This window comes from Rhyacophila brunnea, unplaced genomic scaffold (genome assembly GCF_057557595.1).
Source record: "Rhyacophila brunnea isolate RB1 unplaced genomic scaffold, BYU_Rbru_1.0 scaffold_9, whole genome shotgun sequence".
Lineage (NCBI taxonomy): Eukaryota > Metazoa > Arthropoda > Insecta > Trichoptera > Rhyacophilidae > Rhyacophila > Rhyacophila brunnea.
Window position 1 is genome coordinate 28,732,090 of NW_028233361.1, and position 27,225 is coordinate 28,759,314.

Here is a 27,225-nt window from a genome sequence, read left to right on the forward strand (position 1 = left end):
CATAATATTATCATTTCCATGCAGGTTTACTGGCGTATGCATATAACAGCAAACTGCATTCAAGCTATTTACTGCAAATTTGCATGCATAAAGCTAATTTGAATCTGTTGAATAGTGACGTCACGTCGCTGACGTAATACGCGTCATGCCGCGGCTAATGTTACCAACTTTTAAATTTAAATTTACCGATAATTAATTAAAAAATTTGAAATTGTAAATAGGTGTAAAAATGTGCAAACGGCACCATATAAATTTAATAATTATCATGAACTTTAAATAATTTATTTGTTATAAAACCATGTTTATTTTATACTTCTTAATGCACAAAATGATAAAGTATACCCAGTAAATATTTCAAAATTATGGCAATACAGCTTCGCGGACTCATTGACAAAATTACATACATCTCCATCGATCCACGATCTGTATACATTTTTACAAGCATTTAGCATTATTTAGCATCATCATGAATCCGATTATAGCATACCGGCACGTTTCAAGTCTCCTACTAAACGCTTGTTGTGATGAACTCATTTTAGACGTATATTAAAGTGACACTGACAGGTCGCGTAGATCACCGCCATTTTAAGTTTGGTGCGCATTCCTGTACGCATCTTTGTGACGTATGCATTTTTTATAGTTTTCTTATTTGGCCGATAAACCGTTTACTGCGTTGAATGCGGTTCAAAAGTGTATGAATACGGCAGTTAGTCTTATTCGGTCCATTTTCCCCCTCTTATAATATGTACCTATGTTTCTAAAGGTTGTTCTAAATTACTATATACTTATCTACTAGTTTGCTCAATGAAGAATGTTACATTATCAAATCTTGTATATTATACAATACTGAATAAAAAAATCTATATGACTATGTGGTTTATTTAACATCATTCTCAGTTGTGTTTTTCTACTACTGAATATAAAAAATACAAATATTTTCGACTACAGTTGATTCTAATACCAAAATTGTTCCCTCGAAGCAAAATATCATAATGCAGTAAGTATAATATACAAGTCTGATATTTTTTGTTAATGCGATACAAATTGGTGTGGGTTTTATGTTGTTTTTATTACATTTTTTTTCACACAACTTTCACTGTTGTCAATTAAATGATTAGCAAATCAATTTGATCGTTTTTTAATACCATATCAAAAAAAATATATTTCATAACGCAAGTTCTGCCACGGTTATAGGAGATAATTAAAATCATATCTCGAAGTGTTTTAATATCCATACTGTGTGATATAATTTTCATTTATTTTTCCATAGTTATTAAAATGATATTGCCCGCGGCAGCTATAAGCAAATGCCGAGTTTCATTAAAACTGCAATATGTTAACTGTCAGACCAATCTATCATTTTTACGACCACAAAGATCTATCAATATACAAAACGCGTAAATTAAACACAGAAGTCCTATGTATGATTACACGTTAAGACGAATATAATTTCCTGTATTTATTTTACGGTATGGAAACTTTAGGCTTTTTGGATAAGGTCGTAGAAATATCGTAGAACAGCGCTTCTTAACCGGTGTGGAGTGAGTGGCAAGAAGGAAGTGCGCTGCAAGATGTTTAGCAAAACTTGTCATGATTGCAGGGTTCGAAATGGACCGGAGCACAACGGAGCGCCGTTCTTGTTCGTGAAATCGGTGAAATTATCGCTCCGTCTCGTGGAAAAAATAATTTGACCATCTGAGCTAGATAGGTCATATAATAGAAAATATAACACACTTATTTTTATGAAATACACATAAAATTTGATAATGTCCAGCGCTCCGGTTCGTAAACTTTTCCATTTCGAGCGCTGCATGATTGTAAAGTGTATGTCACTTATTATGTTGATTGAATATTTTTGCTGCTTATTTCTTTCGCATACGTAATAATAAGTGAGATTTCATAAAAATATCACGTTATACCGACGTATATTATACTTAACTAAAACGTCAAAACAGGCTTCAACATATTAACAAAAAATACTTACATCTATAAATGTGCCAGCGTATGTAATATTACCTTTTCTATAGTTATCAATTCACCCATACTAAAAACGTTGTGGTAACGCCATATACTATTATAAAAAATGTTGCCCTCTATTTATTGTCCAAACACACTTTGTATGATTAGTTTTTTTTTCAATTTAAATATGTTAATTTAAGATTCGAGAAAATAATTTTCAGTGTGCCGCGAGAATTTAAAAAAACTTAATAGTGTGCCATGACTTAAAAAAGGGTGGGAAGCACTGAATATTAAGAATCGCGCAGAAAAATATCGTTACTAATTAAAATATTGAATCGCATCATAAAACAAAATAGAAGTGTTCAAAATTATAAAGCGCAAAAGAAACGATGTAGGTATACCTAGTTTTGAAACTGATCACTTACAGACCAATAGAAAATCTAGACAGGACTATTTGATAGGACAATAATAGCCAAAAATGCTTCAGTTGCAACACGAAACCACTATTCACAGTTAAGTAGCTGGTTCATATTATTTATACGGCATAGAAGAAGAGGATATTTACCTGCATGACGTGTGTGTACAAAGTAATAAACCTAATAACATGAAGTAATATTTGATTGTATGAAGTCTGAAAGCATGGCTACGTGTTTCACTAACTAATGAATTTGACTCGAGTGTGGGATTTGTTTCAGACGATGGATCTAGCTATCACTCATTAATTCGATTTCGGTCGTGCAAAAATTTAATGTTAACTAAAAATATTTTACAAAAGGTGTAAACTACAAAGCTTCCTCAATATTTTTCTCAGCATCTATCCTTGAAATGCAGTTTAAATAAGAGCTAGATCGTGCTTCTTATTAAAATCACGTTTAATTTGCCGCCATAAAATTATTCTGATAATAATAGTGATTTTGTAGGTTATTATTCGGTAACCTTTGTTTATGTATCATAGGTTTTTATAAGGCCTTGATTTAAAAAAGTAATTGAAGCACATACACTAGATTTAATATAATGATGTCACGTAGGTGAATATATAAAAAAAATGGATCATTATATGTACATAGCAACCATGAGTAACGAGGAAAATATTATATATTATTTTATTCATTTGGGCTAATTGAATGTATCTGTTTGCAATACACAATTTTTATTTTCGAACTCTTCGACGAATTCGTTAATTAGACTGAGTGACACGCATAGCAATGGGTAATAGAGAATCCTCAACATATATTTTTTTTGTATTGTTTATTCATATATATATATATACAGTCATTTCTAAAATTTACTGACCCCACGTTTACCATCAAGTTTTTTGACAAGCGAACTACTCTACTTGTTGCTAATTAAAACGAAAAATGCGCGGACTGAAAAATATACATTATTGATAACAATAATTTTTCCACCCCTATCGGGTTGTCATTGGTGATTTGAATTCGGCCAGAGATAAAAAAACCTCTTTTCATAAACCCTAAAAAAATCTTTTTAACGCAAGGCGGTGGTGATTCTGATAAATATTTTATCGCAATTATGGGAAAATTTTAACTGTTTTCTCCAAAGAATGATTTATGGCCGCGTTGTTTGTAGTTTTCCCATGATAGAAATGTAACACATGGATTGGAATTCAGCATATTCTAACCTACAAGACTGAAACTGCTGGATCTCAAAGACGTAAACTATTCGGAAAACACATAAATTTAAATAAAAATAAGTCACATTTAAAATTTCATGATGGAAACAGAACATTAAAAAAATATTTGTAGCAGAGTTTCAACGCACACAATAATTTATAATACTATGGCAAATTGCATAAAATAAAAAATACGACTATTTTGAATATTTTGAATACGGATGATACATTTACAACAAAAATTTATCAATGTGACTGAATTCTCAATAGAGTTCCAACATAAATACTAATTGATTTTAATTTAATAGGTTTATGTTTTACTATTAGTTTTATGTATGGTCACCCTAGAAGAAAAGTTTAATTTATTCAGAAAATAATTCTAATGATACGTGATAATTTATTATTCATGTGACCACAAATTAAGCCGGTGTAATCCGCAATATCAACTTTTGCGATCTTAATATGACGTCACATCCAGTCCATTTGACCAAGTAAATAAAAATGAGAGTGAAAGTTGACCAAAGTACACATTAGTACCACTAAAGATATGTGTACCAAACGAGGCGTGAGATTGCGTTTTTGTACGTTCATCGTTTGCAGCAGAAAATAAACACTCACAATGACAAAACAAATAATTCTCGGCTCAGTACAGCTTACATGTAAAATACTTCATTTTTTCACGTGGACTTACATAACAAAATCTTACATGGTTTTGCAACCGGTTGGCTGGAATAGTTAATAGCTTTATAAACGTATACGGTTTGAGACTGCTGAATTAATGACAGACTGGAGAAATCACTGAATGCAGAAAGCGTTGTAGAATTACAGTAGAATGAGTAGATATTTATAAAGTTTAAGATAATAACATACCCACGTCAACATATTAAATCAGGGGTCAGCGAACCGGGGTTATAAAAGTTAACGTTTAAGTGACGATAAAAAATTTAATATTCTTATTGTTATTCAACTTTTATTTGAAATATTTTTTGATAGATAGACATTAATGAGATATGGCTGAAAAACTAAAAATCGTCCACCATTTTCTAAGATGGCGGTCGTAACACATCATGTACGAGTGTGTATTTTTTATGTTCACAATGAGTACTAGCACTATTAATTATCGTTTAAGATACGATACAAAATATTCATATTGTTTTTCAACTTTTATTTGAAATATTTTTCGATAGAAAGGCTATTTTCATTTTTTTTTTAAACATATTGTGTACAATGAAAATTATAAATTTAAGACGCTCACAACATGACATGAAACATTATTATAAAGAAGAAGAAAAAAAAAGTAATAAAACCGATAAAAATGAAAATATAAAAAGAGAACATAATATAAACATACAAAAGGAGTGAAAATACAATTATATATCTATAGAAGTTCAAAGAAGTACACCGATTTTTCTAAGGAGACCCTATTTTAAGAATTTATAAAATGGCGTCCACCTAAACTCACTCACACTCAAGTGGGATATATCAACACCCGAAGCAATTTGGTTGAACATAGTTATCGCCCTCCCAATTGGCATTGCCAGTGGTACGTTGGTTCTACACCTTGGGAGAATAAACAACTGATGCTCTCTATTTCTAAGATAGTTATCAGGGACACAGATGTCTATTAATGGGATATGATTAAAAAACTAAAATTGTCCACCATTTTTCAAGATGGCGGCCGTAGCACATCATGTGTGAGTGTTTATTTATGGTATTATATGTATGTTAACAATGGATATTAGCACTATCTATATAAACACAATGCCTCTTTTTTAGGAGAATTATTTCCAAGTAAGACCCTAATTCGACTGGACTAGTAGAAAAAAATATTTAATAGACGATTGTATTAAAAAGGATAAAGTTGCTATAAATCTTTATATGAAATGAGTTTAAATCATTTTTAAAATTAAAAAATATCGAAGTACAAGTACTATTCGATAATTTCCATTTTTCTTACCGCAGTTTACAAGGCTCATCGATTTTAAAAGCGTTTACGTAACAACACGTTAAAAAAAGTGTTCGACGATTCGTATAAATATATGTTATCTTATTGTATGGTTATTTCTCGGCATAGTTGCATAACGAGACCGACCATAATAATGCATCCGTCAGACATTATGCAGTCATTAATGGTAAGTGCAACCACAAAATGCATTTCGAATACGGTTGCATTTGTAAGAAACAAAATGTGTTTTCGATATGTGAGCGCACGAAACGATGATTTCACTCACACGAAGATTTTTGTTATTTATTATTTCGTAATGATTTTTTAATACATGTCGTATGTTTCGTAATACAAAATTACTATATTATTATTGCTCGACAAGATTTTAATATTCATTATCGGTTTTTAATACAGAACTAACGAATGGGCTTTAGGGGCTATAGCCGAAGGCATTCTATCATATTTATTTTATTTAATATTATTTTGTTACAAAAACTCTTATTAGAGATAGCATATAAATCATCAGACAATGAATAGAGCTAGAGTAATTATATTAAACACGAGATACACAAACAAACCTGACATCCAATACTACCCATTTCTACTGTTATTACGTTATACCTTTTCATTCAATACGATTTGATAAAAACCCGCTTAAATGCAGTGTTTCAGTATTTTTTAAAAACACAATGGCAATCGAAAATCCATGATTGCCATATTTTTTTGAACTTATGTATTTACCATTGTTAATGAGCTTTACTGTTTATTTTATAGTGAGACATCGAGAAGATAGGCAGTTGTTGTTTTAATTTCGTCTTTTCTCTCTTAAATATATTACAAGAGCTGGGGGGGGGGGAGGACTCTTGCTGCCCAGGGATCTACAAAGTTTTAATCTAGTTTCGACGGTACTACAATTCAATGTTGGTCTGGCCCACCTTCAAGAAATATCTCCTTATTTGTTACTACTCCCTGAATATAAATTAGCCATGTAGTTTCCAGACTCTCCCCCTTTCTTTCTACTTTTGATGACTTAATAAATCTACTTGAGCCACTGTCAACTGTGGACTATTGTGCCATAAAAAAGAAAGAAGTAGGTTAGTATTATTAAATATTTTATGCCGTATTGATGTTTATAACTAATTAAGTTTTTATCAAATTTATCGTTTATGGATTTTATTAACAAGAAATGAAAATATAATTAATATTAAATTCTACAGGTTTCCTGTAGAATTTAATATTAATTATATTTTCATTTCTTGTAAAATGGAATTCTACAAAGTAAATGCTAACTCAATTAATGGATTTTATTAAGTTTACTTTATATTTCCTTAGTTAAACTGTGTTGTGGAAAATGACGAAAAACTGCTGAAAATAAGAAGGTGGAGATACTCCGATAATCCAACAAACTACGAATGTGGTCGTGAAAAAATCGCGGAACTCGTGGTACTCTGTCCAGCTGTACCAGCAACAATATATTGAAAACCAATAACTGGACCATAGCAGAAGCGCCGGCAAGTGCACCGGGAATGTCAGGCGCATCTTTGGCAAGGAAACGGCAGAAGAAGATTAGTCAGTATTAATATTCTACACATAAAATTTTATTATATACCTACTTATTAATACTATTATTTATAATGAATACATGTACTATAATTGATGGAGGCTTTCTTAAATAGATTAAATTGATATGTATGTTAGTGAGGATTAAATTCGTTTTCTTCATGTATGTGCAGATAAGAATTAATTGAGAAATATCTGCCATCCATCTGAATATACACTGGCTTGGATGTAGATTTTATTACTATGGATATAGTAATAACTATATCTGACTGATTTATTTGTGTGGAAATATATAACGTGAATTCTACACTCCCACGCCGTAAAAATGAATAAGAAGTGCACATATTTGAAAGTAGTATTTGGTAAAAGTAATTATTATTTAAAAAATATACTTTAAAGATCAAGGTCTGTAAAAGCGCTACGGAAATTACGATTATTTTTCTAAGTATTACAAATATTGTGTATCGACACGTTATAATAGATAATTTAGACATCCATGATGGTCAGGTGGTAACGTGTCAGTTTTTAATATTTTGGGTTCCGTGTTCAAATCCTGGGTCTAGAAATTCACATAGAGTGTGGATCCAATAAGTTAAGTAAATGGCTATTATCAATTTCTCGTGAAAACAAAAATTTGTTTATACATCTACCACTCTGTGGAGGTCCATATGATTCTCCGAGGATCGAACATTGTGATGTATTGTAATATAACACAAAAAAGTTACTTTAATAATTAATAGTAACAAGATGTAAATCATAGCCGTATCGAAATCTAAGCTATTAACCTTTAGAAATACAAATTAAATATGGAGTTACTTATATTCGCGCCTTATGTGTGTTAATAAATCAATCAAAATATAAAATAAAATAATTTATGTACATTATAATATTGATTTTAAGTAGATGCGTAAAAAGTATAGATAAGTTATTAATTGCGTTATAGATTTTAAATTCATTGATGTAATTATATGTAAAATATATACAGAAAGCTTCTTCTTTTCTTCTTTTGCCATATCCGCCCCTTAACTGGAGCATATGGACACCACGCGGCGCCTCCAAGAATCCCTGTCGCTCGTCAGTCTTCTTGCTTCGTTCCAGGTCAAACCAGCATCCCGTAGCTCCGCCGTACAGAAATCCATACAGAAAGCAACCAAATAATATTATATATGTTAACAGTATGTTTGTGAAGGGTGACACTTAAAATATTTTGTACACTTTTCATTATTATTTTAGCACTGATGAATTTAAGGACGTGAAACCCGGTGTTCTGGGTGATTTTAAGGTCCTCCATGATAAAAAAAATAAAAACGATATATCAAAATATGACGTGGTTAGTTAACTAAAAATAATTATTATTCAAGAAAACAATGATGAAATATACAGAAACCGAAAATAAGTGTTTGTTTTTGTGCACAAGAACGTAAGTGGTTCTGTTGCTTATACTTTGTATACTCAATTTGTGAAAAATACGTACCTTTTTTATAATACCAGTGTAATATCTATTAACCAACGACTGGTTTAAACTGTTTCAAGGCCCCTTTATAAATTTTCTGATGAAACGATTAATGTTATCTGCATCAAAGAAAATCGCCGCTGATTTTTTAAATATTTATTCACTCATTCTCTCATAATATGATCGAAGGGATGTAAATGACAACATAAACCCACAGTAACAAAAACGAATTCTCAAGAAACAGTTGTTAGAGGCATTGGTAGATTGCAGAAATTTCTCCAAGAGAGGCAGACGGGACGTACACAAAGGATAGGGGTTTAATTTCCATTTATGCATAATATTATGTGAGCATTGGGTATATTCGTAACGTACGTGGTTTGGGCCTAAGATCGCGTATTTGCAGGGTAGTTGGGTGTCTGATAGCTTTACCATTGGTTCTGTAAGCTGATGGGAGTTCGTCACCATAAATGCCTGGCATTCATGAATCGTTTGTGTTAAAAAAATATTAATATTAAATAGACAAAAAATATGTATTATTTTATCTAGTTCGTAAATTTCATGAACAGTTTTCGATAAATCAATTATTTCGTTTATTCGATTTATATTTGTGCAGTGCTCACTCAATGACAATTGTCAACCGCAAAATTTGCGCAAATATTGCTCAATTGTTTTTGTTAAAAAAACAAAATAAACGAATTTAAATGATATTATATTACATTACAACCACAGGTATTTTTTGTACGCAACTAAAATAAATCTAACGAAAACCATCGCTGTCTGTTGATTTAAAAATCACGTATAAAAATAAAAATAAATAAAAATACCACCCAGTAGATAACCATGATTTAAGACCCTCGGGTATTTATTATTACTAGCAGAATATCCTACTTACTTTACTATCAGACGTACATAATATATTAATATAAGTACAGTATATACTTATATATATAGTATAGATTAATACCTCTTATAACACTATATAAATGCTCATTTTATATATTGAAAGTAAACAAAAATTATAGCAGATATGTTTAATAATTGTAAATAAACCAATGATATTTTTTTGTCACAAACAATAATTACTTCTTGAAAACTAATTTGTGTCAAATATTGTCATATTATAGAGAGTCTGCATGTTACTGGCACATTAAATTAACCTTCTACTTAGGAATAATTACCTTGTATATTATTCTTTCGTATAAGTAAGCACACTAAAAGAAAACAGAGCAAGTATTATTAAAATTATCAAATAACTATTTAAGCTATATTTTGGTATAAACATGATATCTAATATAAGTACAATCTGTAAAATTTACTAGAATTTATTCAAAGTATACAATATAAATAATATTGAAGACATTCTAGTTTACAAAATAACAATCTTTCTCTCTTCTTTCTTTTGACCATGTCCGATCCTAATAACATCATATAGGCCTCCACAGAGTGGAGGTTTGTATTGACAGATTTTTGTTTTACGACAAGTAGATGTTAGTCACTTGCTCAACCTATTAGGTCTATACTCTGACTCAAAACATGAATTGAAAAACAATATATTGTGTGTTTTCCAGAACCTGGATTCAAACCTGGGCCCACAAGATTATAAGTTGACGCGCCTTGGGCACCTACTATCTTTTACAGTATTTATTATTTATATAAAGCTTAAGAACGATTTTTATTAATTGAATAAATGTAATTATTTTAGTTAAAATTTTATATATCGATAAATATTTATTTTAACTATCTAGTTAACATGCAGATACAAAAAAATGACGCAGGTAGACAAAATTAGTGTGTTCTGATAAATTTGTTTTATGTAATACAGCATACATCAGATTTTTTGAGCACTTATATCCAATTAAATTAGTTGTGTGACATCGATTGGCTACGTACTCATGAAAAATATTAATTTTGCCAGACATTTAATATATGACATATTGGCGTTAGGGATTGCAATACCGAATGAAAATGTCAATACCGGTTTTTCGGTATTTCGTATTGAATATCGGTATTAATACCGATTAAAATTATAATTATAATTAAACATTATAAAAAACAGAAGTAGGTGCTTATCAATAAATATAGCTATCAAAATATGTATTAATCATAATTGTAGCTAAGTAGTGATTTTTTACAAATAATTTGAATATATTGATAATTTTATCAACTATTTAACTAAAGCTCTCAAAAGTTCATCAAGTGCAAATAAGTCTGGCTGCAGGAAAAGCTTCTTAAATTCAATGCTTGTACAGTCATCAATAATTATAGAATAATTGAACATTTTTGTCACGAATGGTTTTCATCGCGGCAATCATTTATATAAATATATTTGTTGAAATTTGTTTTATTATTTTTTCAACTCTGTTGGATTCACTCAATATATTTGCATTTTAGCAGCGCATAACTTATAATTCATTTTCAAAACCGTAAACGAGTGATCTTTCTTAATACCGAAAATTTTTGGATTTTAAAACCCGGCATTTTGGTATTGATAAATACTGGAATACCGGTTTTGAAGTACCGGTATTGCAATCCCTAATTGGCGTAATGTCTGCGATATTAAATTGATTCAAATGTGTTCGTCGTACCTAAGTTTCATAGCATTATTTAATATTTATTTAATGCGTGTGGGTAATTAAATCCACTGCAAATGGCTAAATTTAAATAATTTATATGCAAATAAAATAATCGAGATGGTAATAAAAACATGTTTTACTGTAGTTGGATTATTGAATTTAATGTGATATGGCAATTAAATGGACGTATGCAATATTAAATTTATAACCGTGTAAGTTGTTGCCCGATCTAGGGAAAACTTTAGAATTGATTATATTGGCTTAAGAATAGAACTATTTGTAAAATAATTACCGGAGCATCTTATGACTTGGAAAAAAGTCCCGGGCTACCGGGTTATGCTATTGCTGATCTGATCCGTCTTTATGGTTTTTAAAATTGGAGCATTAAGAAAAAAGAGATGTTAGATTAGTGCCATGGGGGATATCTTGACGTTGAAGTACAATGAAGAGCAAAACTTATCATTTTAACGACGAATGGAATCTTTAGTATTTCTTTGAGATGGTCAAAAAAGGAGTGTTGTTTAATGTATAAATTGTTATTACAATAACTTATAGCAATCATACCACTTAGCATTACAAGGGTGACCTACTTTGTTTGTTGTCAAAACAAAAGCAGAAGTGGCGGAAGCGATTGTCAGCATTGCCTCAATCATAACCTAGATCAACAGTGTTTATTATGATTTATTTGATTATGATAATATCTCTTGTAATGTATTGACTGTATTTGTATAAATAGCAAGGACGATCCATACGTCGGTGTTTTGTAAAAAGGGCAAATCAACCATTTTGGCGAAATCGAGATTTTAATGAAAATACAATATGTACCCCACTAGCTTTGTTGTGTAGAAACGACGAATTTGTATCTTCACAGGAAAGTACTTAAAAAACGATAATCGACTAAAATTAAATTAATTAAAATTACGAATAAAAAACCAATGTGACATATTAGGCCTTTTAAAATATTATATAATAATGCCTATTATATTGACAATATTCTTTCTAAGCTTTATTATAAACTTGTTAGATATTTATAATCATCCACAGGTAATAAACAAATAAATGTCAAAAGTTAAAAATCCTCCTGTAAAATAGCATTTTGGTTAATTCGCCTTTTTTACAAAACACCGACGCATAACTCACCATTCATTTCGATTCCGTCACTCGACACATTCATCTGCTTAACAGTAGATTGGTAGTCGACGCCAACAGATCGCGGCTCGGTCTGAGCACCTATCTCACCACAATACTATGTGTCTGTCCTCTGTATCAAGGACAATACATATCTATATTCAACTACACTACCGCTGCATTTATCACCTCATCACCTCCTCCCTCATCGATCCCCAAAGACTAAATCAGTGTCCTTAGTTATGCACAATAAGTAGGTTTGTTTAAGTTGAAGAATGACAATGAGGTTAATAAATGCTAGCCTTGTTACTGAATAGTTGATTCTTCTAGTAGACTTCATATCGTCACTGTTCTGGCAGAAGACACTAATTCGAAAAAATTACATATTGAGTTAGTTATACCAAAATGTTCCTTATTTCAAACTTTACCGTCTGGAAACCTTCTTAATAAATAAACTGTCTTTATTTTAAAGTCATCCTTTTTACGATTACTTAATAAACTCGCATGATAGACCATTTCAGACATTTTAACAACTTCAAAGTCAAATTACTCAAAACTAGTATTCTCCAGTTAGTGTGTTCTGCCAGAACAGAGACGATATTATGTTTTTATACAGTGATTAAGTTGTTATAATTGAACATTTTTATGTAAATGTAATAAATTCTAAAGAAAATTAAATCAATCTTATTTATTGAAGTTGCTGAGTTGTAAAACCATGCCGATGCCATAAAAATATAAAGTTTTATTTAAAAGCATTACCCATCATCATCATCATCATCACCATTCAAATGTTTATAATCCGTGCCAGCATAAATAACAGAAAAATATTTTAAACCCATTAAAAAGTTGAATATTACCATTATAGAGCCAAAGTGGAGCATACAAGCCGCTATATATTATAAAAAAAACTATTTTTTTGCAATTAGTTAAACATAAATCTCGTTTGAAAGAATAATATTATTATATTTTTTATCCCGCGTAAAATGACAGCTAGGTCTCTGATATACCTTAACGGGTCACTGAAAACCATACACCATCAAGCAGCTGCTCTCGTATTCTGCGTAAAATGGTTAAAAAATAAAATAAAAAGAACATCTCGCGATGATCACTCTGCGTACCTGCGATAATAATATCACTTTAAATCGACCGTAGCAATCACACCGTTCTTAATGGGTAGCTTTTTGCTCATAGTAATTTTACACGCGTGCATGGGTTTACATTAAGTTTGTTTGTCGCTCGCCTGTCATTTGGCCCGCAATTTCTCCAGTGATTTTATTTTTACATGAAAATAAACTATTTTATTTTGTTCGGCTGATGATTGAGCCATTGTCGTGTGTTTTATCGCACTCCAAATTATACCTGGATGTAGAACCGGAACCGAACCCTTGAGCATCGATAACCCCTATTTTTTTGTTTTGGAACCAGAGCTTCTACCAGAACAATCCTTCCACTGGAATATTATATTTCTTCCTAGTGTATTGATTTTTTTTGGTTATTAATTTTTTATTCAATACAAAATGTAGGTACGAATGTTTAAAAATGCAAAATTTTTAATTATAGAAAATTAGAAAAAAATGGATCAAGTATGACTCCAAATCACCTCTAATATTCTAATAACTACGTTTTTTAAGTATCTCAAATTCCGTTAAATGAAAAGCAACTGGTTTTTTAATTAACCAAGATAAATGATATTACCAACTCAATTAAAGCCGATTTAACTAAGTTTTATTATTGAAGTTTTGCAGTGGCAAAGGGTGGAAGTAGGCTGTTAAGATCCGATATAAATAGTGCATACTAAACTTTGTCAGTTATACGTATTTGTTTTTATTAGACTAAAATTCGCAGATGGTATATATTGGTTAGTTTTGAAAAATCAATTAAGCCCTGCCTAAAACAAAACATAATAGTTTTGGTATATTTTGGGCGATACGACAAAATTGTGCACACTTTTTCATTCATACTTTTTGTTTTCGTTTATTATTACACATATTTTTGTTCCATTTTTTTTTTAAATTTATTAAGCCCTGCCTAAACCAAACTATAATAGATGAAAAATATTATTCTATTTATAAAATATTCAAAGTTATGTATTATTAATTTGCATAATTTTAGATATTTTATAGATAGACAAGTATATTTTGACTCTTTTCTATTATGGCTTGGTTTAAGTAGGGTTTAATTGAATTTAAAAAACTAACCAACACCATCTGTAAATTGTAGTCTTATTTCAATGAAAAGAAATACGCATGACTGGAAAAGTTTAATGTGCACTATTTATGTCGGATCTTAACAACCTACCTCCACCTTTTGCCACTGACGTTTTGTAGGTACTTGATTGAATAATAAATTAAAATATAATTTAATTTATTCTCTGCTGAATTATAGGAATTATTTTACTGTTGGTATTTTGACACATTTTGGAAATATTTATTTCATAGTATTCATAAAAAAATTGCGATTTAGTACTATAGAGACATGTCTATTCCTATCGCTTACCCTACATACACAGATATCTCGTAACTACGTGTTTTTATATCTATGATCTCTCTGCGAATCGAAATATAAAAATTCCCCGCCACAGTAACAATTATTATTGTGATAACTCTGTTTCTGTCTTCAAGATGATATTATTGTTATTGTCATCATGTAAAAAGTGACACAATTGAGACGATGAAATTGCAAGAAAATTCTCATATGTTCTTACGCAAGAATGCAATCAGTGATCAGAGAAGCTCAATGTATGACGCTTTAGAATTGAAGAATGAGTGGATTTTAACAATACTTTACAATAATTCAAATATAATTCTCTAATAATTGTCATTTGATTAATAGTACATATTATTATTATAAACACACATATTATATTATCTTAGTTTATACACACAGAGAAAATTGTAATCGATATTTTAAGTAAACTTTATTATTATACTATACTTTAACTATTTAATGCCTAACCGTCACCACTTATCATTTGAAGATATTATATTTCTATAGTATTATAGAAAAACCCTAGAAGGCGTTTAAAAAGACCTAGTAATATTAGAATATATGCCTATGTAGGCGAGTACTCTAGCCACTAAGCTAAGAGACATTTACCAATCTTGCAAGTACAAGTGACAATAAAAGCCACGATATTTATATTCTAATTCAAGATTTATTTATGTAATTGCTTCATTTTGAAATATGTAGATAACTTGCTAAAACATTTTTTTGCTTACCATCGTTATCGGAAAAGGAATTTTGAATATATTAATTAATATAAATAGTAAAAATCTAATGAAATGTTATGTTATTAAATCAACGCTGATGCAATGAACCGAGGGTATCCCGGTCGCTTGATTTTGTACCAAAATTCTGAAGTAAGTATGTAATATTTTCCAGCAGTAAAAATTAAAATGTACCTAAATTTGATTGAAACTAAATTGCATGAAATAAAGCAGAATGTGTGATCACCATTAACACTATTTGATAGGAATTGTTGCTCATAATATAGGTATATGAAGTAATCTATTCTAACTTTACTTGGATTATTTAAATTCTACAAAACAACAAAATGATTTTGTTGTAGAACTGTTAGAAACAAATATGGGAACGTACTACTTGAGCTTACATTACAATGCATATTAATTTATATTTGAGTTATTCTGAAATTGTGTGAGTAAAAAAAATAAATTATACAAAGTTTAAATGTAAAAATTAACACTCATAAAAATAATAAAATCTAGTCATTTAGAATAATTATTCATTATTAGATAATTTGTAATATTGTTATAATTCATAATACGATTGTTAATCTAGATTACGTTTTAATCAAAGCAAATTTGAAAGTATTCACTTAATAAATTAGTATTCTAAAGAAATTGTGATAAAATCTTTTCAATTTGTTTTAATTAATTCATACTTAAGTGGATACAAAAAACTATCACGTAATGTTATGACTGCACATTCAACTCCAAATTCAAAATAGATTACAACTTAAAACGCAAGTCACAAATTTAGTAATTGCTTTCTTCTAGCTATGGCATTATATTATTATTCTTCCTACATTAAAAAAAATACTGTTAATTCCTAATTATGAAGGAAGCATCTGTTAAAAATAATAAATTTTTACAAAACACTTTCACATTAATTAATTGCAACATCACTCTTCTTGATTGTTCCATCATGGCTGCGGATCGTGAGCATCTTAAAAAATAGTCATCTTCTATGTGACCAAGACTCTTCACCCTTCTTGATTATCTGCTTCTCTCAGGTCAGAGTGAAAGCTACCCTCAGTAAATTCTTTCACTTGGTCGCTTCATGCACCAAAGTCTTCACTTGAGGCTACCCAAAACCACCAGTCTCGCGATGTTATCAGGTCCGCTCAAAAAAAAAAACTACAGAATACGTCTCAGACAATATTATATTTTCGAGAGCTGTTGTTTTATCTTTAATATTTGGATGATTGACTGGTTTTTCCTGTGCTTTGTCCAAGAAATACGAAGTAGGTACCTATTCAGCGCCAACACCATATTTTGAAGGCATCAAATTGCTTTCCGTTCTCTTGTTCTCGGGGTCCCCAACAAGACACCGTACAAAAATATATAGCAAACTAATGTTTGTTAACCATTCATGAGCACAGGATTACATTCTAACTCGTTGGATCAAGTTCGTCTGATGTGTATAATAGTAAGCTAGGTGGAAAGAGCTGGGCAATGACGTCCCTAGATAAAATGCCGCCCCTAGGCAGAGCCAAAAAGCCGCCTCATTTTTTTATACAGTATTTTATCATCAATTCATGAGTTCAATATCTAAGAAATGTTTTGTATGGATACATTACTAACAAAATATCAGACTATTCGCAAGTTTGCACGTGTCTTTTCTGGTCACCAAGGAATTGTCGAAGGGCAACGGAAGTAAACTAGATATCGCGAACCTGATTAATCAAGAAATATTTTTGTTATTACTGTAGCTATTTCTATATATTTCAAATGATTCTCCTCGATTTGCCGCCCTTCGAGTAACTGCCGCCCCCAAACGACGCTCAATCTGTCTACCCCCACGGAACGTCACTGGAGCTGGGGGAGGCTCACAGTCAGATAAATGTCATAACGATTATTAATTTTTTAAAATACCTATCTGTAGTAAGTAAGACGTTATAGTTTTTTTTTTGTGAAGCTCGTGAAACTCTAAGTACGTGAAATTGTCCGCGTCGGTCAATCGTTCGGGTACATTATGTCTCATATGTTAACTGCATAAGATAATAGATAATACGCACAGGATTTTTGAATACAAAGTACTTGTTAACAAAGTAATATGGATAGCCCCCGTTAATTAACGACTTCCGCAATGAAAATCGCTGCTAAGATGTGTTTACAAAAGATACGAGGCTGCTGAGCGGCGTAAAAGGAATAAATAAACACATTACAATAGAGAGAGAGCCGTTATTTCAATCAGTGAGTGTCATCAGATAAAAAAAAATTAAGCAACCGTGGTGCGTACCGATGGAACGCATTATTCTTTTCTGGGCCAAATTAACACACCGAGACAGATGTTGAGAACCAGTGTGAATACTTATTGATTATAATTAGATTTGTCACGGTGAGATCATTATATGAGGTGACTATTTCCAAAAGTCCATAATAATATGGCCAATATCCAATAATAGTAATATAATATATGTAAATAATAGATCTATCTTTCGAAAGTATACGAAAATTTATTGAAATAGTGGGTTTGTAGACTAATAAATGGACAATGTAACGATAAATGTTCATTACCACAAATAATAACTTTTGTATTTATCAATATTTGAAAATAGACATTTCGTATAAAAGATGATATTGGAGAGTAGGTAGATTGTAATAATATAAATAAAAATTCATTTAGTATATCAGCACAAATCAATCCACTGTAATGAACACCACACAACGTAACTTATTCTGTATATATGCGTTATATTACTAGATACTTACTTCCGCCAATATATAACTATCATTGATTCAGTAGCGTCTAATGCTACAGTTATTTATTATAACATATTAAGATATATACAGATATTTTCTATAACATATTAAGATTTTAACAGTTATTTTGATTCTTACATAACATTTATGTAATAACGGCCGTACATAAGCTTAATTATCTGGATTAATATCATCACTTTATTCGGATATTGAAAGGCTTAAAATATCGTATGATGAGTGTAAAACAATAGTAACTGCACTTATTTTCTTATAACATTTTAATTTTTAACATTTAAATTAATGAATCGAATAATTTTAAATGGAAATATTATTCTCAAAGAAGAATATAAATATTTGGAACACAGATAACTGTTTTGACAATGTTGTATGACGAAAATCTACGAAGATTTAATTGTTATTAAGTTTAAAAGTTAGGTTACGCTATATTAAAATCAGTAAATAAAAAGTATTTACCTTATTGTGAATCGTTGAGTATCTCTCGACCGGGTATATTAGTAATCCAACATATTTGGGAAACTGAAAAAAAAAGAAAATTGTATAGTATTAGTATAATGTATAGATTATTATAAAAAGTGAACGTAAATGAATAAATAGAATGTATTAAATAATATATTATTGTTTAGGTATTGCAAGATTTCTTATCAATGTTTCTGTTATATCGTCATGTTGTAAATTGATGAATTATTGTAATAAAGGTGTTACAGGTTCACACCGAGTATAGCATATTTACGTATACACACTATATATGAAAAAAATGACCATATATTATATAGACTTTATACATAAGTATGTATTAAACGTTTTCAGTGCAAAATAAATGTACTTCATGGAATTTGAATCCAAAATTAACCATTTTTCCTGTAACCGTTTATATTATTTTTAAAACATTTAGCTGGCACGTGGTGAGAATTATTAAGTATGAGTTAAGTATGATAAAATCGTCATCAATACGGTATCGTGGCAGTAGAAAAAGCTATGTTATGTGAGAAAGAAATGGTTGTTATAATAAAGTAGAAAGATAGGAGTTTTAAATAGAAAAATTGTAAGGAATGAAGAGCAATAAATAAATTAAAACGTTGGTGATTAATATTTTATTACTGTGAAATCTTGTATATTTTAAATATGTAATAAGTATCAATGAATTTCTTGAGAAAAATACATAAAACGTGACGCGATTGTGAAAGCTATTTTACATTTACTACAGAGATCAAAAAGCTTAAAAAATAGCTATTGATTGAATATAAATGAATTTATCAAAACCGAATACGAAAATGACATTTATATTTGTAATACTGAATATATTAATTTGAATAAATAGCCGTTTCAAAACGAAAGTTATTTATCACTGCGTTACATTGAAATACAGAGCTGTGGATTTGTTATTTTTCATTCACAAAAGATCACATCGCTTCGATATCGTTGGATTTGTAATGTTATGTTGAAACGGTCGGAGTATATTACTGTATACTGTACAGTACAGTACAGTAAACAAATATAAAGCCAGGTCAAGTACGTGGTGAACTTTACCGGAATATAAATTTAAAAGAAATTTAATTTCGAATAGATACTGAGAATGTCGTTGAATTCAAGATGCCTGCAATTCAAACGGAGAAAGCGGGAAATGAATTTATTCTTAGAATCCGTCATCAATCAGGCGCTGAATGAAATGATCGTAAAAAATAATTCTTTTTTTAAAATAAAATAATATTATACATAATATCAACTATGTAAATTTCATATTACACTACACATATTATAATATATGAGTAAGTACTGTAAACGCTGTAATATGAGGTATGAAACATCAGCTGTATGTCTATTCTATTCTATACTTATCGACCGCTAAAGTGATAAAGTGATAAATATCATCAAACTTAGGGTAGGTTTGTATCAAAGTATTAGCACTTATTGTAACAATTACAATAAGTTCGTTGTAAGTGTTGCAATAAGTGCTATATTTTAACAACACCTCTCTTGGCTGTGATACAATTTAGAGCGAGATAGACAGTTTTTGACTATTTAGACGGCTAACTTATTGTAACAATTATAACACCTCAATACAAATATGTAATGAATACTATCACTTTAGCGGTCGATAGTCGCCTTGTGTATAGAATAGACTCGCTGAAATATTTTATTAATATTATCTATGTATTACTATTATTATATATGTATCTACTGGGTAGCAAAATAGAGGTGTATTTGAATTTCACTCGGTTCATCTTTTTTTATAGGTACGTTTCTCATTAATAATCTACCGTTTTCAAATCATTTGCATATTAAGAATTGAATGAAAAAATTGATTATTTAATGAATGATTATTTTAGATATTAACATTTTTTTTATTCAAGGTCCTAACATAAATTAACACACATATATAGTATTTTTAGAATGGCGGGAAGGAAGCTTGCGTTGTCGTGAAAAAATAATTCAAAATAAATCCCATAATATTTCGAGAGCATTGTTTAATATTTTTGTGTAATTATCAGGTATGATTTTAAAAATTTTCACAATTTTCCGAGATGACATGGCAATCTTATTGTAATTAGAATTATGTCCAAAATAATGATTCTTTTAAATGAACAACGCAATATTTGTTCGTGCTAGTTCGTGCATATTTAAATTTCACAAAACCAGATGGAAAATTATGATAAATGTGGATAATTTTGTAAGATAACATATTGTCTTTAAATACAGTATATTGTTAAAAAAAACATACAAAGACAATTGAATTTTTGCGTTAATTAGTTTTTTGAAATTTATGCTGTTTTTCAGTACACTTATTTACAATGGGAAATGCAAAAGTAGCCATATTTCTACAGATAAATGTAATAATATGATAATTTATCCAATTGGTCTTGGTATCAAAAGTTGTCTTCTCATAATACCGGTTCAATGACGTCATCAAGTGGAACTTGTTATTACCATAAAAAGGATCTCACACAACGGATTTCGAAAAGGGAAAACGTCATTATATTTCACTAATATTACAAAATTATTAACATCGCGTTATGGATATTGTCATCCATAACGTCTATAAACATATAACAGTATCGTGCATTTGTCATCTGTCGTGCAATGCAAAATATTATTCAATTTGTTTAAATACTGGTTTAAACAGTTAAACAACTTTTTACAGTTCAAGCACAAGAAGAGCTTCTCAAGTCGGTCCGACCCTCAGTTGGACCGGTCAGCCATTGCAACTTGGTATCTACGAGGGAAAATTTCTCGGCTTTTAAAAAGTTTGCGGCATTATACGGCGAGCGAGAAGGTCTTTTCTCATCGAGAATTGACCGTAATACATTATATGGAAGTAGGGATCACGCACACTCTAGTGCACGCCAACCAAGGTCTTGGGAAGTTGCTCCTGGGACACTTTCGGCACAAATTTGAACAGCGCCTATCGTTCGTTACGCCACGGTATACGCCTGCATAACGGGTGTGGAGACGTGGCGGGTGGTGGAGGGAAAAGCAAGTTCAAGCACAAATTATTGTATAACACATAATATACTAGTATACAAACCTTAAAAATATGGACTTGTCAGTTTTTAGATATTTAATATTATTATAGTAAATTAACCACATCTACATATATGTATGCCTCCATAAAATTCATACGAACAGATATTTTTTACGGGAAAAATACATAAAATTTCCCAGTAGATGATTGTTTGGGACAATCCTGATCTAGATCAATTGATCAAGCCCACACTTAAAGCTATAGAAACACTCCTCACCAACTATAATATATAAATAAACCCAAAACAAAATGAATTGAGATATTGAAAGCAGTATCTACTTTTTTGGCTAAGAGTATTTCAAGACACCCACATATAAGATAAAAGTCATTGTTTCTACTAATAAATTATTGTTTAACAAATTATTTTTTTAAATAATGAAATGTTGAATAAAATGAATAATTGTTTTTTTTAGGAATTTCATGATCAAGTTTAACAATATTTATATTTATCACGGATGTCAGTATTTGCATTGAATATAATATGAAGGCGTTAGATTTCATCATCATTATCACTCTAGTGAATCCACTGCTGGATCAATGCATATTCAAGCTGATTCCATGATATAATATGTGCATTGATTATACGTATATATTATTATAATAATATGTTTATTAAAAATATATTTTAATAAGTATATAATAATTAGAATTAAAAAAATGGCAACAATATTTTGATTGCGAGACGCGAAGTTGCTATTTTTTTTTTGCATCTGACAATCTATTTTGATTTATGCATGGCTTTCAAAGTTATTTTTATTTAACGTGTCATCCACATTCTGTGTATATCAGCTTTAGATATTATTATTATCAATAATTTAAAGATAACTTTGAGATCATTAGACTTTGAATCAGTATCAACGTATTTCCATCGTCATGGTTCGCCTTTAAAAAAAAAATACAAGATCAACTTTGTCGCGATAAAAATTTCGCCCACTTTATCTCACGCCTTCATACGGACATGTCATCATAGGATCGAATCGGGGAAATAAATATATATTTTTTAACAATTGAATATAAATATAGACTATTACATTATCTGTATTTTATACAAAAGAATAAAATGCTAATGTGTGTGTTTTTAGATCACGTTTACTTTCAGGCAGATTATATGAATATCATGGACATTGGATCTTTAGAATTTATAATAAAAATATAAAATGCTATGTTAATTAGATAAGGGAATAAACACAAGTGGCGTACAAAATATAATAGACTAATGCAGTGCACCGTTGATGAGCGAAAAATTCGCGGACAATATAATGTATTTACATTTACTTGTATTTACATTATATTGTCCGCGAATTTTTCGCTAGCAATTTCGCTATATTTATCTATGCTTTGCTCTTAATCTACTATTGATCAACGGACGAATAAAAAATTATTGAAAGTTGTACTGTATATTTACACTAAATACATAGCATATGAGTGAACACAACAAATTTTGCGTTTACTATAATATTTTTATAAATTGAAATAAAAAATAATTGAAAAATCTTTCATTTTATAATAACTAATAAACAAATCAATAATAAAATTAGAATATTGTTTTTGTATGAATAATTACTAATTATTATCATTTTCAACTCTCGTAGTAGCTAACTGACGAATTCTGGTAATTCGGTGAGTAAAATATTCAAAATGTTTAAAACCCAACGAACCTGGTTGCGGTGTTTAAAACTCGCGGAATATGCTCAGCACGGAAATGTCAACTTTAAATCATCTGAGTTACGTAGCATTTCCACGAAACCTACTCTAAATCAGTGGTGGTTTTAGGTACGTGGAACCCTGTGGCGCTGATATGTTTGGAGTCACCCTTGTAAAAAAAAATCTATGCGATAAACCACCATTACAATGCAATGGATATTAAAATATAATAATAACTATGTTGTCTAGATTATCTATGTTTCGACTATTTTTTAATCTCAGATGTCAATAGGTACTTAATAATGAAGAGATCGCATATTATACTTAATGAAAAACTCCCTTTGATGTCAAAAGGTGTAATATTTGTACGTGTTCGTTCCTTCATTCACCGCCCTTCATAATGTGCCACCCCTCTGAATCGCATAACTTGCCTACCCTAACGGGACTTCACTCAATGACGATGATTATTACTTAGAAAAAAATCTATTTTAAACTTAAAAAAAAAAAATTTATATGAATTTCAGTATAACCAATAAAAGTATTTACATTAGGAGAAATGTAAAAGTAGCCATATTTTTACAGATAAATGTAATAATATGATAATTTATCCAATTGGTCCTGGTTTCAAAAGTTGTTTTCTCATAATACCGGTTCAATGACGTCATCAAGTAGAATTTGTTGTTACCATAAAAAGGATCTCACACAGCGGATTTGGAAAAGGGAAAACGTTATTATGTTTTCACTAATATTGCCAAATTTATTATTAAAATTGCGTTATGGATATTTTCATCAATAACAACTATAAACATTTATATCAGTATCGTGCATTTGACATCTGTCGTACAATGCAAAATATTCTTCAATTGGTTTAATTAATGGTCTATACATTTGAAGATCTACATTTTATAATTATTTTCAATAGACAAAATGCAAGATATATAGGACAAAGTATGTAGAAATTAAAGTCTCTATGAAAATATAAATCTTTCGTTAATGAATCGATAGGTATGGTTACATAATGCAATAAATTCCATAAATCAAAATTAAGATATATTAATCTAAAACAATACCAAACTGACCGTAAATACGGCATCGTCATAAATGAGTACTTTCATTTAATTTGATCATTGCATAGGCTATAGGCTACTTATATTCAGAATTGATGAATATAAGTATTTGAGGTATAAATACTTAATTCTGAAATAACCGATGCATTTCCATGGCTTTAGCATATGTCTACCAAATATATATATATAATTATATATATATCAATGGCGTGCGGAGTCTTTTCACACATTAAATCATAATTGGTGTTTTGGGATGTAACATTTTTGTCGCGTCAGATATTTCAATTTTGTAATAGGTAGGTACATAGCTTTTATTTTGTAAACTGTCAATTCATGGTGGAACTGCATTGTATTGTTATTTGATTTAATAAAACGCATTTTTTGTAGTACTTATTCCACTTTTAATCAATAAATTAGGACCGGTTTCGTCCGCCTCAGAGCGACATTTTCAATAAAAAAAGAAAATGTCCCTCTGAGGCGGACGAAACCGGTCCTAATTTATTGATTAAAAGTGGAATAAGTATTACAAAAAAAATGCGTTTATTAAATCAAACAACAATACATTGCTTTCACTAAATACTCAATGTCAGATTTTCAAAATATTAGTTATTTTAGTATTGCTGTCATTAGTTAGTAATAAAAAAAAATGCATGCTGTCTTAAAGTAATGGAAAACTATTTGCAAAGCATGAAAGAGACATTATCAAGTCTCCTACCATATCACAATTGCTCCCATAAGAGGCAGTACCGATTAGCTATAGTATGTCATTACATTTGTTTATTGGTTATACCTACGATGATATGAATTATTTGGAATAATAAGGGGGTGCGCCGCAATACCTACATCTATAGACCGCACGCCACTGATTATAGTCAAAGTTAAGTTAAATTATAATAAGGTTAGTAATAGAAAAATATTTATTAGAATAGCATTAATAGAATCGATTCATATTATAAAATGTATTCAATTCTATTACAATGCGAGGTCGGCGTCCTTAATGTAGCTCGTGATTGATAATAAATACCAATATGACATACATAATTGTGAAGCATTTTTTAAACAATAACTTCAATTGCTATTGATAAAAAGCTTTGTGTTGCAGTGCAGTAGTTAATGATTAGAATTATGTAAATCAGAGGTGAGCAAGCATCACTTTTTGTCTAACCTGCGTGATGGGAGTTGATCTATAATGAACGATAACTACTAAGTGACTAACAATTGTATTAATTAGGAACGTTATATTGCTAAATTAACATAGAATTATCTGTTGCGATGACTTAGTAATAATTAATTATTTATAGAACATAAATAATTTGAACACCTTATTCAACACTTACATACTAGAAAAAAATACGATGCCGGACAGGACTCGAATCTGCATTCATCGGATTGCAGCCAATGTGCTGTACCGAAGTTAACTAGTAGTCACAGAATTGAAAATATTCTTAAATTGCGTTAATATTGGCAATCGGATTTTGTAGTTTGAATCAAAATTCCAGTAATGGGTACTTACCTTCGTTCCTAGCCGACGTCAGGATATCTCCACATTTTAGTCTTTACGTACGTAATTGCACTTTTTAATAATTAATAAACATTTTTTTATTCAAAGAATAATTTACAAGATTAGAGAGACACATTTTATTGAATATTACATTCTCAAATCTACTGAATTATTCGTTGAATAAAAAAATAGTTTATTGGATTATTCAAAGGTTTAAACCGCTTAAAAGAATATTGTTATTGTTAAACGAGTTACTATAACCGTACAGAACTCGTCTTGGTCAATACTAAAGTATCAAAACGTTACAAACAAGTTAAAACTATTAATGTATTAATTATATATTATTTTTTATTAAAATATAGAAACATCGTTCAAATTATTAAACATGAGTATGTTCTCCAATACCTTAAAAAATACGTCTTAGTAGTTTACTTTATCAAATGGTCCATATTTAAATGGTAAAATAAATCAATTATAATTAAGGGTGCTCATGAAACCCCATATTATATGAAGGTAAAGTTTTTATATAATAAGAAAGTCAAGCTAAAGGAAGGAAGGAAAGGAAGTGATTGCGTATTGCTGATTCATTTTAAGTAGATTACGCGCGTTGTGTGATATTTATTTTCAGAAGTCACGATCTGCATTAGTATTGAATGCCAAAAATGAGGGTTCATGTAATGGGCCATCATTATTTAGATAAAAACGAATCTAATATGGTAAAAAATAGTATAATAAGTAAGTGAACTAAGTATTGCCTTAATAGCACCCCCCAGTTTTTTCAAATATATTTACAAACAATGCTAAAAGCGTTTTGAACTTACTATCAAGTATTATAAATACAAATTCAGTGTGCTTCCTTTTTATTATAGTAAAAACTATTTCAATATAATACTCTTATAAAAAATCGATAGGTATCTATACAATTAGATTACATAATACAATTTTTTATGAAGGATAAAACTTATGGCATGAAATGTTTTTGAATGTTGTTTATTTGTATAAAGGAAGCTTTTAAATAATTTATATTATAAAATTATATTTAGGAAGTATTTTCAAGGCTACAGATTTTCTTAAATAGAGACTGCCTATAGAGGTCGATAAGTCATCTAACCTTTAAACAATCATTGATATTAAAAACCAATGTAAAAATAAATTATTTGTAGGTACGTGGTTATGAAAAGGGCGCATATGTTGATTTTTCCATTGTGAAATAATTAATACACTGAGTACGCACTCTACAAAAGGTCATGTGGCAATGTGGATCAATCACTTTGAACCA

General features: G+C 30.0%; 1 protein-coding gene across 2 annotated transcripts in view; it reads right to left on the reverse strand.

Annotated features, from left to right (window-relative positions):
• Positions 1-27,225, reverse strand: part of LOC147063490 (uncharacterized) — a 221,739-nt gene that overhangs the window by 141,887 nt on the left and 52,627 nt on the right. For both annotated transcript variants that reach the window (XM_085959553.1, XM_085959554.1), the window contains exon 2: positions 18,668-18,730. The gene's annotated coding sequence lies outside the window, so the exon portion shown is untranslated. The remainder of the gene's footprint in view (positions 1-18,667; positions 18,731-27,225) is intronic.